Source organism: Peromyscus maniculatus, chromosome 6 (assembly GCF_049852395.1).
Source record: "Peromyscus maniculatus bairdii isolate BWxNUB_F1_BW_parent chromosome 6, HU_Pman_BW_mat_3.1, whole genome shotgun sequence".
Classification (NCBI taxonomy): domain Eukaryota; kingdom Metazoa; phylum Chordata; class Mammalia; order Rodentia; family Cricetidae; genus Peromyscus; species Peromyscus maniculatus.
In genome coordinates, this window is record NC_134857.1 from 62,498,114 (window position 1) to 62,513,568 (window position 15,455).

Consider the following 15,455-nt stretch of genomic DNA (forward strand, 5'->3'; position numbering starts at 1 on the left):
ACATGGGGAAAAGGATCTTTACTAATACTTTATACCAACAAAAATTAATTGTAATGCACCACACACTTAAATGTTAAAATCATGAAACTGCTTGAAGGAAACATAGAAAAAGTACTTTGTGACCATGCACGGGGCAGAGACTCGAGGAGGAAAACTGTGAGATGCAGAGCAAGAGCTTGGTAAATGGGGCCTCGTCAAAACTAAATACCAACAGACACTACTGTTCTCTGAAAGATGGTGTTAAATTAGCTAACAGATAGACACACACAGCCAGAGAGGACATCAGTAACACATCCATCAGCGAGAGTTGACTCTTGAATATACAAAGCCTTACAACTCAATAAGAAAACTGGTGATTCCCTTCAAAAATGGGCAAGGACTTGATTTACATTTTCCTTAGAACAGCCATTAGCAGCCAATAAATAACTTTTTAATATGTAGCATATTATAAATCAGGCAAAAATCCATTAGGGTGCCTCTGTGTGTGTGTGTGTGTGTGTGTGTGTGTGTGTGTGTGTGTGTGTGTGTGTGTGTGTGTATTAATGTTAATTGAACTCAAGACATCACAAATGGTCTACCATTGACTTATAACCTGTTTGTCTTTTTATTTTGAGTCTCACTAAGCTACTCAAGTTGGTCTGGGACTCACTCAATAATCAAAGCAGGCTTTGAGCTTGTGTCCTCCTGTCTCAGCCTCCTCTTCAGCTGTAATCATAGGTCTGTCCCACCAGTTCTAGATGAAGTTTGAAATATCAAAGGTTTTTACAATATGGAACAACTAAAATAACCATATGGTGTTGATGGCCAAATGGTACCATAACCCTAATTTGATGTTTTCATAAAATTATAGGTATTCCCTTTGACAATCTTTTCAAATTTTACATGTTTATTCAGGAGAAATATAAACATATATTTAAATATAGATTAATATGTAAATGTTCATATCAGCTTTACTTGTATTTTTGGATGAGCCATCTCTCCATCCTTCCAGTTTTATTTGTAAGAACCAAAAACTGAAAGCACTTCTAATGTCCATCACTGTTTAATGGACATAAATAAAATGTTGCATAAATAAAATGTTGTGCAGCCGCACATGAATGGGAATAGCACTCAGAGGACTCACACATAACCAAATAGGCACATTTCAAAGTCATTATTGTGAGTAAATGAGACCATGCACATGAGAAGACAAACTGTAAAGTTATTTTTATATGAAGCATGGAAGCTAAAACAAATCTAAAAAAACAAGGCAGAATGCTAGCTGCCTGGAGACAAAGGGGATGGAAGAGGTGGATTGAGAAATGACTCAAAGAAATTTTCAAGGTGTTAAAAGGGTCTGTTATCTTGATTTCAGCCATTGCTTCACAGGTATATCTGGCCATTTGTGCAGTAATTGCATACTATTTTTGCATGATCGAGCTGCTTACAATAATAACAAATCCCAGAACTTAAGAAATCTGTGTCCTACTGATCACAGGAAAGAAGGCTGCTTCCTGGCTGTAGCCCCTCACGCAACCTCCTGCACCCATCAAGGCAGCAGAAAAGAGCCGGCGTGTGAGGGGGCTCGGCAGACTCTAACTTCTCATGCCGGATACTTGCAGCCGCCTGGTCAAAATTATTTTCCTGACCATGCTCTGATCCTAAATGCCTTCTGTATTGACATTTTCTCTGAGTACAGGGAAGCTTTCCAGAGGCTATGACATGTGATAACATCATCATTCCAATGGACTTTATGACTGTCTTAAATTTTCTAAATTAGGTCTAGTGTATGCATTGAAGATTGGTACAGTTCACCTTCAAAGTATGTACACATGAACAAATAGACAGATTTGAGGATCATTATTGTGAGTGAATAGGACCACACACATGAGAGGACAAATTGTTAAGTTCTTTTTATATAAACCATGGAAAGTAAAACATTATTTCTAATCTTCCTAGCTGCATTTTTACATTTTTAATCTCTTAATACTCTAATTAATGCTTATTAATATTCATGAATTAACGTGAGTATTTTGTAATTCTAGATTTCTCTTCTACTTACAGAAGGCAACTACACAGTACTGTTTAGGGGAATATTCAAATCACCTTAACAATCTAAACCGAAGATATTTTTCCTTAAAATATTATCTTCATGTTTGATATTTATTTGGATTTAAAGGAAATCTCTTTATGCATTTCTCATAATGAAGGTTGTACTTTTGACTTCGAAAGAAGAGAATGAAAATGCCCTCAACCCACAGCTCTCGTAGCTCCATCTGGTATCACTGGTGGCTTCAGAACACCTAGAATTCCTCATGAGACAGCAATGGCAAAGTTGACACAGCTCGTCGGTACCGAGTGATGAATTGTGCTGGCATGTGTAATGTCTGTAACTTTCAGGATGTCTATAGTTTCTAGTGGACCAGCATGCAACGTCACAGTGATGGGTGACATCATGCAAGTGGGAAGGTTCAGAAAACACGGCAGGGTTGAGATTGCTGAGATCATTAGAGCCCACACTGCACACCAGCTTTTAGAAAATTGTAATATTTTCATCTGGGTGTCATGCCAGAAACAGCTACAACGTATGACACTGCACACTAAAATACTCTTTTCAAATATGTATACATGGTTTATTTTTCATATATTGCCAAGAACCTTCATTTGTTCAGTGACAGTCACATAACATGATTGTGGATTCTTTTGCCAAATTTATAGTTGCTGTTTAGAAATTATATTCTTTAAGTTTATATGTCACTAATCTTGTAGGTAACACCAACAAGTCCCCTAAGTGCCACAGTAACTCAGAGTCTGTGACTGCATCGTCTTCACACCTGATGACTCTTTACATTTTAAATATGTCATTCCCTCAATAGTCTAGACTCCATCATGTCTTCCTTTCTTCAGGACCTTTCTTTTGTAACATCTCTACCTATTCATCCCTTAGAATCTTCCATCAATTCATTCATTCATGCATTCTTTCATTATTACCCATTTGTTCATTCATTCATAGATCCAAACAATATTTCTCAGCTATTGTTACATTCTTGAAAATGGCGTTTTAGAAATTAAGAACTCCATACCCTTAAAGCAAAGACTGCATGTGGAAACCAAGGCCACACAAGGTCATTTCAAGGTGAACTGAATGTGTCATGGCAGGTTGTGACGGTGACTTCAGAAGCTTGCAGCGAAACCTGTGTGTCACATTGGCGACCTCTTTCTGACACATACGTAAGCAGAACTTTGTAGAACAAATAGGAAACAGTGGAGTAGAGAAATCCAGAAAGGATTTTCCAGGATAAAATGTAAGTGGGCCAAATACAAAGACGTAGGAAGAGAGAGGAATGTGATAATAAGCCGCAGCTGAGGCAGCTGGCTGATTGCCCTGAAGTAAGGGGAAGAACAAGGCAAAGCCTCGGTGACAGCAGTGTGACAGTTATGTCACCGGGCTGGACTTCTAAGCAGGTGGGCTTGAACCCTTTTTTAAAATGGTTCTCAGCGCACGGTGTGCAATAAAAATCGTTGAGATTTGTGTTCACTGAACCGAGTCATGTATCAAGAAGGGTTACTGCAACTATAACCACATTTAAAAAATGCATTGTGTAAAACTAGTCTGGCAACCAACAGTGAGTAATCTTCACCGTGAAATGAATCGCCATCGGTGATACAGTAGAAGCAGCTAAACTGGTTTATTCTGGTTTGATTTAGCTAATTGTAGCTTCAAACTGCTGGTGAGGAAAAATGACCCAACCATCCCTAATAATGAAGACAACTGATAGGCAACACCAAGGTGAAGCCATTATCTTCTGATCATCTTCCTACTGTGTGTGCATCGTATTGTTGTCCAGCACACCCCATCTAGGCCTGTCTTTCTTTCTTTCTTTCTTTCTTTCTTTCTTTCTTTCTTTCTTTCTTTCTTTCTTTCTTTCTTTCATTTTATTAATAAGAACATTTTTATTCATTTTACATACTAATCACAGGTTCCCCTCTTCCCTTCTTCCATCCCTCCAGCCTCCCCCTGCAACCGGCCCCCCATTCCCTCTTATAAGATGGTAAGGCCTCCCATGGGGAGTCAGTAGAGCCTAGTACATTCAGCTGAGGCAGATCCAAGGCCCTCCCCTTGCCTCAAGACTCTTCAAGGTGTCCCCTCCATAGGTAGTGGGCTCCAAAAAGCCAGCTCATGCGCCAGGGATGGATTCTGATCCTACTGCCCCTTAAGCAGATCAAGCTACACAACTGTCTCATTTATGCAGAGGGCCTTGTCCAGTCCCATAGAGGCCCCATAGGTGTTGGTCTAAATTTCGTGAGTGCCCACTAGTTTTGGTTTGGTTGTCTCTGTAGGTTTCCCCATCATGATCTTGATGCCCCTTGCTCATATAATCTCTCTTCCCTCTCTCTGACTGGACTCTTGGAGCTCAGCCTGGTGTTTCTCTGCATCTGCTCCCATCAGTTACTAGAGAAAGGCTTTATGATGGCAGTTAGGGTTTTCACCAATCTGATTACTGGAGTAAGCCAGTTCATGGCCTGTCTTTCTGATCTATGCCACACATACTGGGTATTTCTTTCTTTCCTTTTTTTCTTTCCTTAACTTTCCACTAACTTTAATAGTCTTTGCCCACATGCCATGCTCTTGATTGAAGGCAGTAAGCAATTTAATAAAAGGCACTTTTGATCTTAGGGAGGCAAAGTTATACTGGATAAAAGCTTTTTTGTTGAAGCCTGGAGGCACAATGAAAAAGACCACATCAACCCAAAGTAACTTAAGGATTATGGCAGGACCGGGGAGACAGAAACTTGGGTGAAGGTTAAGCCAGGAATACCCCTATATATGTATGGTCTTGCTCTTGGTTATGCCAACAAGTGAGCCAAAGATGCTAAGAGGTTTAAGTGGAAATGAACTCATAGCCTATGGGGAAGGAGTAAAGAGGAAAAGAAGAAGCAGGGGCTTCAGTTAGGATGATTTGCTTTCCAAGTAAGTGACAAACTCCATCAGGAAATACCATGACTCCCTTCCAAGCACTGCAGAATGTTTAGCATAAGGCAGCACAGCATAAGAATTATTCTAAAGCCATTCACCAGAAAAAGACTCAGAAATAGATGTTGGGCTTCATACAGTCATTTCTATGGGCACAAGTGGAAGAAGAGGGGTGCCACCTATAACTAGCAACCGCAAAGTCTTTAAAACATACGAAGATGTGGAATTTTACCAAAAATTTCACCCCAAATCCTGTCCTATGCCAATCACAATTACAAACATATACAGCCACTCCAGTGTAAATATACCTTGCTTTAAGTCAGCTAGAGTGAAATGTCCTAGCCCTGAGGAAGCTGAGACATGAGAACGGTTAGTTCAAGCCAGCTTGGGTTACAGGGTAAATTGGAGGCTAGTCTGGGCAACTTAGGGATGCACTGTCTCAAACGGGAACAGAACAAAAATAACATCATGCAGGAAGATGCAAATCTTGACATCTCTTGTGTTGATCATTTTATTACGCCTATCCAAACCTCCTTTCATGTCACAGATGCAACCTTCTAAATAATTCACACATGCCAACACTGTCATGAAACTTCATGATAACAAATGCACAGCTTAATAGATTACCTCTGGGAATGAAATATTGAAATTACTTCTTCAGTGCTTTATTAACTCAACACTACAATCCCCTTGGTAGATATGGACACATTCCAAGAGATTTCTCAGATGCTAGAAAACACAAATAGTATCAAACCCAATTTATACATGCTATGTTATTTTTACTATGTATACATACATATCTATAATAACCTTCAATTTCTAAATTAAACACACCAAGAGATAGGAAACAATAGATTAACATCTATAATAATACATTATCATAAAAGTTATAGAAAACTCAGAGATTATTTATTTCTGGAATCATCTATTTAATATTTCCGTATCACAGTAAGCTGCAGGTAAATGAAAGCACAGAAATTGAAACCATACATAAAAAGATTAATGGAACATACATGAATCACATTTCATTCAATTGCTTATAAGAAAGCATATCTGAATTTGCAGTGTGATGTTGGGCAACCGAGACTATGCAGCTAACTGTGTGCGTGCGTGCGTGCGTGCATGCATGCATGCATGTGTGTTTAGACTAGGAAAATAAACATACTTAAGAAAAATATGCAGAATTCAAGTAATTTTTTTTAGTATTCTTAAGACGCACAACATCATGGAAACTTGAATGCTTGCATCCCCTCTGCTATGTCATAATTCAGCCCCAGTGTGATGGTATTTTGACTTGGAGATCTTTGGAATCCCTCATGAACAGAAGCCACACAGTCTATGACCATTTCTTACAATACTGTGAATGGACTAAAACAGAATTTAAGGATACCAGATAATTTCTTGGTTAGGTCCCCAAATAAATTTTGAACTCTGAATGATTAGAATTTATTTGTGAATGCCTAGTTAAAACTGATGCATCTACCTTTCACCCATTCCTAAACTGTAACAAGCATAACACAGCTCCACACTACCTAATGAAGCAAAGATTCCACCTAACGTCCTAGTTATGACCTCATCCCTTCTTTTCTTGCATGCATTACACAAATGTACTCTTAGATAATCTCATTCTTCCCAGCAACACCACATCACGGCACACCTCTTAATGTGTATTTATGAGATGTTCAGCATTTCTCCTGGATGTCTGTGAACAGAATGGGTATTTAGACTAAAACCCCTCCCACATACACACAAAATAAACCCTAATTGGGAAAAGATGATCCCAAATACAATTATAATGTAGTGGGAGAATGTACAGGGAAAATATGGGGTGTTGTTCGAATGGGCAACAAGACACTCAATTCAGCATTAGAAGAGCAGGAGAGCTGAATCTGCAGTTTAAAGAGTAAATCAGTGTGGGTCTCCCAATATAGGAACAAGAAGAAAAGTAAACACCAGGGCAAAATAAGCACTTATGTTATCCCCTAAGGAAGAGGCCACACCAGACAGTGGTGCACAATTGTAGCTATTCTAAAAATGAGGCAGGAGCCAGGGCTAGGCCAGGCAGAGTAATCTTCACTGTGAAGAAAACAAAACAAAACAAAAACCAGAATTATGATTTGCAAAATGCCCATGCTGCGCCCCATGTCCAACACTTTGATCACACCCACTTGCCTGCTCCCTGATGTGACTCTTGCCTTGTCTTCTGCCTGGCACACTCTCCCTACTACTCTAAACCCTGTGGGTCGCATGGAACCCAATACGCTGGCCTTGTCCTGGACTGTTCCTGGAACTCATTCCTGAGTTTTTCCACTGCAGAGCTGTCTCCTTTCTCAGTTCTTTAGAACCTATTAAAACTGCCACATGCACATTAAGCTGCTCGTTAAGGGCTGCCATGTATAATTTGGAGACTATTTCTTGCTTTTGCTAGCTGCCATGTGCAGACTTTAAATTCCTTCCAATCAAGGACTGTGTCATCAACTTGGTTGTGTCTCCTCAGTGACAAGTATAATCTGTAATAAACTTTATTGAGAGAAGAACAAAAGAGCGGCTGGTCCTCCGAGAAGGGCACCATAAATTACAAAGCTTGAAACAAAACCGAAGCTTTTAAAGCTTATAAGAACAAAAATGTCTTTTGATTCGTGTTACTGATGGCAAGATAAAGCAGTCATGATGGCATTTTCATTAGATGTGGGAAAAGTGTTCTGCCTTTAAGGAGACAAAGAAGGTTAAAAGGTACTACATCCTCAGACAGTCTGCATGGCTCAAGACTCTGTCACTGCTGTTCCTTGCCCAAAAAGAAAAAGAAAAAAACTCAGTAATATTGAGACAGAAAGTAGAATAAGAAATATATGGTCCAGGTTATACCATGCTATAAAACCTTCTAAGTGAATTCAAGTCTGGCGAAAGGAAGAAATTACACTACAGAGTACCAAAAGGATTGGTAAGATAATGGAATTGTCCAAACAATTTTTAAAAATACAATGATGGTGAGTTTTGGTCGTGCAGCTGTGATCACAACACTCAGGAGACTGAGGCAGGGGGATCATGTGTTCTAGGTCACACTGAGCTATATCCGAAGATCATGTCTCAATACAGAAAAGTGAAAGGAGGGCAAGGAAAGAGGGAAGAAGGGAGGAGGAGAGAAGAGAGGGAGGAAGAAAAGCAGAAGGAAACAAACTCTAAGCAATGTGTTAACACAGAACAAGAAATCCAGCCAGTGCCTCCATTTTCAAAATAGAGAGTGTGTTCCACTAACTCTAACCCCAAAAAGCTTGACATTAATACCAGGCCCTAATCCAAAACGAATCTTTAAAGGGTACTATTTAAGTACTAGAAATGTGATGTGTTGTTAACAGGTCATTATAAATGAGCCCAGAGTGACTGCTTTTGGTTTTTGATAAAGTAACTTATTATCAGTTCTGCAGAAAGTAGAAACAGATTCCAGTCAGGAATCTGACCAGGTCTGTCTGTTCCAGCAAACTCTAAGAAAAGAAAAGCATGAGCCTTAATAACCTGCAGGACAGCCTTGTAAGAGGATCAACTCAATGATGACCCTGAAACAGAAAGAAAGGTTCTGGCACCATATTAAGGGTCCTTCCAGCTCATCATTCTGCAGTTACTTGGATAAACTGCATACTGATAAAATCTGTTAGTGCCTCTATAGTGAGAAATGTTTGATTTGTATTATCAAATCGGAATAAAATTTCTGACCTTTTGGAACAATAAGGTGAAAACAAAAGTTAAATATAATTGTAGTGAGTATAATTGTAATTCCTAAATTAAGCCAGGTGTGCTAGCACACACCTCTAACATAAGCCCTGAGTGTTCAGAAGCAGGAAGATTGCAAGTTCAAGGGCAACTTGGAATACATCGTGAGTCCAAATCACTCAGCCAAATATGAAATTGAGGGAAATTAAGGTATTTGTAGAAGAATGTGCAAAAGAGATGTGGGATTCAGCACTGTAGTAAGAACGCAAAATAAAAAAGAGAGAAAGAACAAAGGAAAGAAATGAGGAAGGAAGAACGGAAAGGAAAGAGAAGTAGAGAGAGATACACTAACTTACAATGCAACATCCAGTGGAGATGACCCAGTGCGTCTGACAGCGTTATGACCGTCTTCACACATGTGTCTGCCCAGCTGTGAGGACTACAATCTATGAAGAACCAGCTCAATAGCAAAGAGTCTCTCTCCTCCTTTACCAATATGAATGAATAAAAGCCATTGATTATCTCAGAAATCACAAGAGCTGTTATATGCAAAACTTTTTTTTAACTCAAGGGGCAAAAGTAAATAAACATTAAAATAGAATGTCATTTGATACAAGAAAGGGGTCTTTATGCTCAGAATTGGTATACCAAAGAAAGACCAGCTCATAGTAGCCTTACAAAAATTTGTCAAAAGTGATCACTGAGGGTGGTCTGCCTAGACTAAGAAAACTGACAAAATTCTAGAGCATTTGCTACAGATAATTGGTACATAATAAATCAAGAAGAAAAAACAACTTCACAGCCCTGTCAACATAAAAAAAGCAATGGCGCCCATTAAGTATCCATTGATCTAAAGGTAGAGCAGGTCAGCTGGTGGTCAAGCAAATGACGTAGTTGAGTTACTCTTCTAGTTGAGTCCACCTCAAGGAAGACTTTAAAACAGACATTCCTGACAGAGTCTGTTGGGTCTTTGGGAAAATATTTGGGAGTTGAGCAGAGTTGAAATTGGACTCTAAAATAGGTTGGTAAAAATAGGAAATGGTTAGAAAAGGAGTAAAAAGGGGAGAGATACATCAAGTGGTTATGAGTTAGTAAAGTATTTGGAAGGACAGATAAATGTGCTAAAAAAAAAAAAAAAAGACCATGGGTCTCCAAGACTTTTTTTAGTTGAGACTTAAAGTGATGAGAATCACAGGAGAGGATGTACTTGATGGTTCTTTACAGAGTGGAGCAGGTTAAGGTCAAAGCTAAAAATAGACCAATCACATTGGTAGATATTGAAGGAAGCCCAGACCACAGAGGAAGACTGGAATGTGGTGGGTAAAGCCCTGTTGGTCTGGGTTGTACAGAAGGGGAAATGCTCAGAAGGTCAGTGCGTGCTGACAACGGGGATGGGTAAGAAGTACGCCGGCTGAAAGTGCTATTGGTGCCAGCAGTGCCACATCAGGCACTTCTGAAGAGGCAAAGAGCCTATATAAAAGGCACAGAAGGACATCAGCATGGCCATGCTTCTGACAATTCACAGGAGTGCTCCCCAAACAAGCGCTGTGCTTTGTGTGGTGTTTGTGAATAAAATAACCTATGGCATCAGACACAAACTGCCTCAACTCAGTACCATCAAGGTGTAGCTCACTAGACACCTATTGTGCAGCCTGCAAGGCGTTGCAAATCCAACAGCAGAGAACTGAGCTTGGCCAGAAATGCAGACATTGAAACAGACACCCTCAGTGTCATGTGGCAGAATGGAAAGGGCTACAAACTACGGTGGCCAGGAGGGTTAATATGGGAGTTTACCTAGCTTCCTATCAGCCACCCTCTCCTGGTTGACTTCTTGCTAATCCTTACTATGTGGGAGTAGTTGGTACATGAGTTAGCTCTGGCTTCTATTTTATATAAAGAAAAGTTTGCTTTAAGAAAAGATTAATACTAACTGGCAAGCATGCTGGGCAAGGAAATATAGTAACCACGGGCACCAACCGTTGTATTTCTGGGGCAGAGAAATCAGGCCCGAGAGCCTCTGCAGTTTTAATAAAAAGTATTCTCTCATTGTATGATGAGGGCACACCTGGCCCCAAGCTCTTTTTACACACACCCTCCTCCCAACATTTGTATTTGTTTTCTGTAAGCACTCTGAGCTAGAGGAAGTGGATGCCTACTGACCTATATATACAAAATAGGTAAAGTATTTCAAAAGTATTTTGAAGAAAGATAAAAGAAAAAAGGAGCTCATGGGATGGCTCAATGGGTAAAGTCTCTTGACACAACAACTGAGGTCCTGAGTTTGTCCTCTCGGACACACACAGCAGGACAGCAGGCATCTGAAAGCTATCCTCTAACCTGCACGTGTATGCCATGGCACGTGCATACACACACGTGTCTACACACACCCACAAAATAAATAAGTGAAATCAGAAATTGTAAAGAAAATAAGTAATCAGGTACAATACAGGATGGACAAGAAAGTGTCCTGGCTTCCAATAAGTCGACTGATTCAAAGGCACTGAATCATCAAAAGCACTCCAGATTATTGAACACTTTTGTGCCAGGGTAAGATGGTGACTGCTAAGGAAACCACTGGCCTGAGGGTAGACCTAGATGGCCTGGAAAGGACAATTGCCATCATTACGGGTGTTTTAGAAAGAGACATTTCCTTCTACAAATGTGTAGAAATGTAATGAATAGGATGTACAGGGAAAGTCTCTTAGGTAAATAGTTCTAATCAAGTAGCATAAAAATAGTTCCATAAAAATTGAATATCCTCTCAAAGCAAGGAAAGCAAACAACTTCCTTGTGAACCTGACTTCTAAAGCAATTCCACTACACCACTTCCTGCAATTTTCCTCCCATCAATAACAGATTTGGGCTTGTTTGATCGACGTATTGCTCTGCCTTTCCAGTTCCTCTCACTTCACGGGACTCGTTCCTAAAGTTAATTTGGTGTTTGTTTTTTAAAGATTCACTAGAGACATGGGGAACCTATCATGCTATCTTAAAGCAACTTTTAAACAAAATCAATATTTTCCCTCCCCTATACACACACTCACTAGTGCTAGAATATAAGAGAATTCATGTTTCTTTCACTGTTTCTGACACAATCCAATGTTACATGGTTTTCAAACATGTTTGAACCAGAAAGGGAAGAAAACATGCTCCAGGTGTTACATCCATGTTACATCCACAATCCATGTTACATGGTTTTAATTGTTCAGTGAAAGAGGTTATTTTTTTTAAGTCTAAAGATATCTATGACAAATTATTGTAATTTTAATACTCTAAGTATTCTACTGATACATTACTCATAACAGCATAATCTTAGTGTCATTACTTAAGCTTGTTATGAAGTCTATGAATTAAAGCAACTTTCCAGAATGTCTTGAAACAGGATTATCTAATAAGCCATAGTTATGAGACACCAGCACTAAATATTATGAATTCTTTCCTATTGCTGGATATAAATCATAACTTCACATTTCTTTCCTCATTCCCAAACGGCAGAAGATAATCACGTATTATACCTGAACATGTATAATGGGGGTCTGTCTGGGGCTGTTGACATGTCGTGCCTCATGGGACACGATACCAAGGAAAGCTACATGATATTTCAGTTTGATTTCAGTGAGAGAAAAGTATTTGATTTTCTGTGATAAGCTGAAAAGATCCAACCGTGCAAATAGAAACAAAATCCACCCATCCATGCATTACAGACTTCTACTAAGTAAACTTCACAGAACTCATCTTAGCCAGTGATACCGATAATGATGTACTTGAGTCTGTTTTATATGGACCTTTCTTCTTTTGTTAGTGTGTTTTATTTAGGATACAAAGATTTGATTGTGACATTTTCATGTATGTGAATTGCTCTGCTCTGCGTTGTGTTGATTTGCCCCCCTGCCTTCCCCGTCCTGCTTGTCTTCTTTTTCCCCATGTGTTTTCATATTTTATAGACCCAGTTGCCCTTCCTTGTCCTTATCCCCCCTCTCTTTGGCTCACTTACTCCCTTCTCATAGTTCTTTCATATGCAGAGAGCTTCATATATAAATATATACATACATACATACATATAACTCTAGTTTTTATATACTAGAGAAAATGTCTTTTGTCTGTTTTATTTCTCTATGAATGATGTTCAGTTCCACCCATTTCCCTGCAAATGTCAAGATTTTATTCCTAGGTATAGAGGAATAAATATGCATGTATCCATCATAGATACTCCCACATTGTCTTTATCCATTCACTTGTTGCTGGGCACTAGACTGGTTCCATATCTTGGCTACTGTGTCTAGTAAATATCTCTGAGTAACTGTCTCTGTGTTGTGCTGACACAAAATCTTTCCTGTATATACCCGAACTATATATACAGTATATATAGCTCAATCATGAGGCTATTTCTATTTTTAAATATTTTGAGGAACCTCCATCCTGATTTCCATAGTAGCTTCCCAAGTTTACATTTCCCCAGGTAGTGTATACAGATTCCTTCCCCCCACCCCTCGCCCCCACCTCACCAGTAGTTGAACTGTTTAAGTATTGCAGCACTGTTCTGAAATCTTCTGCTGGTCTGTGTCTGCACACTTCATGTACAAAGGCTAGGGTTTGGACCAGAAAATGTTTGACCAACCGCCGGTCCTCATTTTCCTATTTGGTTGCAAATATCTCTGTACATTTGAGGAGTTCATTCTATCTCCCTAAAAATGCAACAGCTCAAATATTTCGTTATAACTTCTGAGACTACGAGATCCCTAAAATAGATCATATACCCGACCATTTAATAACTGAACAAAAGCAGCATACTCTTGTTGCTTCAGAACTCTAGACAGTTTCATGGTGTCATCTTCTGCCTCTTTTGATTATCACCGCTCTTGACAATAAAGTACCCTATGTGATCCTTTCTGAAGAAAAACAGCATCTCCAGTTTAGGATAAAACAGCAGATTGTGCCTACATTACGATGAACTGAGACACAAAACTGCTTATCTTTAAGTGCCTCAACAAGCATGCAACAGGAAGGTGAACGCTGCTCCTACCAAGAATCATTGTTGGAGAGCTGATCCTAAGAAACCACTATGAAAATGTAAATAGAGGTAATCTATATTCCTTTAAACCCAGCAAGGTTTCAATATGTTGGAAGCCAAGATACATCCAACCACTTAAGTGAGCTGGACAACTCTCTGGCTTACTTCAGAAGATGTAAACTGTTTATCAAATTTAAAACGAAGGGACGACTATGTGAACCCCAGAGGGGGGAAAAAGGTTCAGGAAACCAGTACCCTAGAATCACGTGAACACACTTAGAGGCAGCCCAACACACACAGAAGTCACTTAAAGGCAGCTCTTAGCACCCGGGACAGGCTGTCCACTCAGCTAGGCCCAGGAGACTGTTGTGACGCCTGGATAGCCTGGATATTGCCTTCCAACGTGTTACAGTCATTATAACAAGAGAAAGGCTGCTAATGAGCAGTCCCTCTCTCGCACCCTGCATGCAGGCACACTTTGCTGCGGCCCCAGCAGCCTCTGGAAGTTTGCAGTTTGCATTCTCTAGGGATTTGAGCTGCTTTCCCACCCTGGAGGAGGAAAGCCCAGATGAGGCCACAAGCTGGAGGCTGTAGGTCCCAGCGTCCCTGGTCCCTGCGTTGCTACTGGTTGAGGGAGGCCACACAGCTTCTCAGGACTGACAGCTCGTGGGAGACAGTCGCCCACACCTTGCACTTCCCCACTGAGTAGCCCCAGAGCCCAGCCTGAGCTGCTCCGGTGGACCACGATCACGCCCTGGGAGCCCCTTCCTCGTTTCTCCCCAGCGTGGGAACCGTGATTTTGCTTCCCAGGGCTGGGCAGGACCCCGGGAGGGCGTGGGAAAAGATTCGGCCAAGGCTCAGCACAGGGCCGCCTGCCCTGTGAGCACTGGGCCCGGGAGGGCACCGCGATCACTTACTCAGTGGCTTCCAGACCTGGGGACCGAGGTTCGTGACCTCCCGCAGCTGCAGAGCACACCCGCACAGCACAACCGCACTGGATCATAGATGGAGGGCGGCGGCGCTGGCGGTGGACAGAGAGGTGACGCTGGAGTCACACCTGTCGGTTCACCGTGGGCACTCACCGCCACGCCGAACACAGCAAATGCCTTCTGTCCACCTACCCTAAGGGCGCGGCGGGACGCACGGAACACCCCCAGCGCCCGTTGCCCACGTTACTCGAAACAGTTACTTCTAGCTTTTGTTTCTCCCTGTCATGACCCAAAGGATTCTCCTGTTTCCCTTCCCTGTGTCCCTACAGCACAGGACTTCTTTCCACGTCTCGTCTCGGTAGCATGCCCCTTCCCCTTCTCCAGCCCAAAACACTAGAAAAGCGAGTCACGGCGCAAACTCACCATCGTGCGGTCATGCGAGGTCAGGGCCACCGGGGCACCGGGCTGCAGGTGTCCTAGCTCGGCTGAGTCCCCAGGCTGTGCACTGCTGTGCTCTGTCTTGGGGTCTGGCTGGCAGACACTGGAGGAAGACTGCCTGGAAGGCTGCGGGTGTGAGAAACGCGCTGCTGCTCCGGAGTCCCTCCCACTCCTCCCAGGCTCAGCTGGAGAACTGAGTCCTGCTCCCCGCCCAATCGCCAGCCTCCAAACCACTAAAGCCAGACACACACATCAGGGTAGGCTACAAGGAAGAGAAAACAAAGGAGAGACTCTAGGAAAAGTTGGCACATTAAAAACAAAACGAAAACATCTTCTCTACTGCATGCTGGTACAGAACCACTGTAGTTTCCCTAATTCCAAACTCCCAACTCTTTTGTGGGAAAGTTTCTCTCTC

At 41.2% G+C, this 15,455-nt stretch overlaps 1 protein-coding gene across 2 annotated transcripts in view; it reads right to left on the reverse strand.

Moving 5' to 3' along the window:
- Positions 1-15,216, reverse strand: part of Gucy1a1 (guanylate cyclase 1 soluble subunit alpha 1) — a 56,405-nt gene extending 41,189 nt beyond the window's left edge. For both annotated transcript variants that reach the window (XM_006985304.4, XM_076574294.1), the window contains exon 1: positions 15,026-15,216. The gene's annotated coding sequence lies outside the window, so the exon portion shown is untranslated. The remainder of the gene's footprint in view (positions 1-15,025) is intronic.
- Between the last annotated feature and the right edge of the window lie 239 nt (positions 15,217-15,455).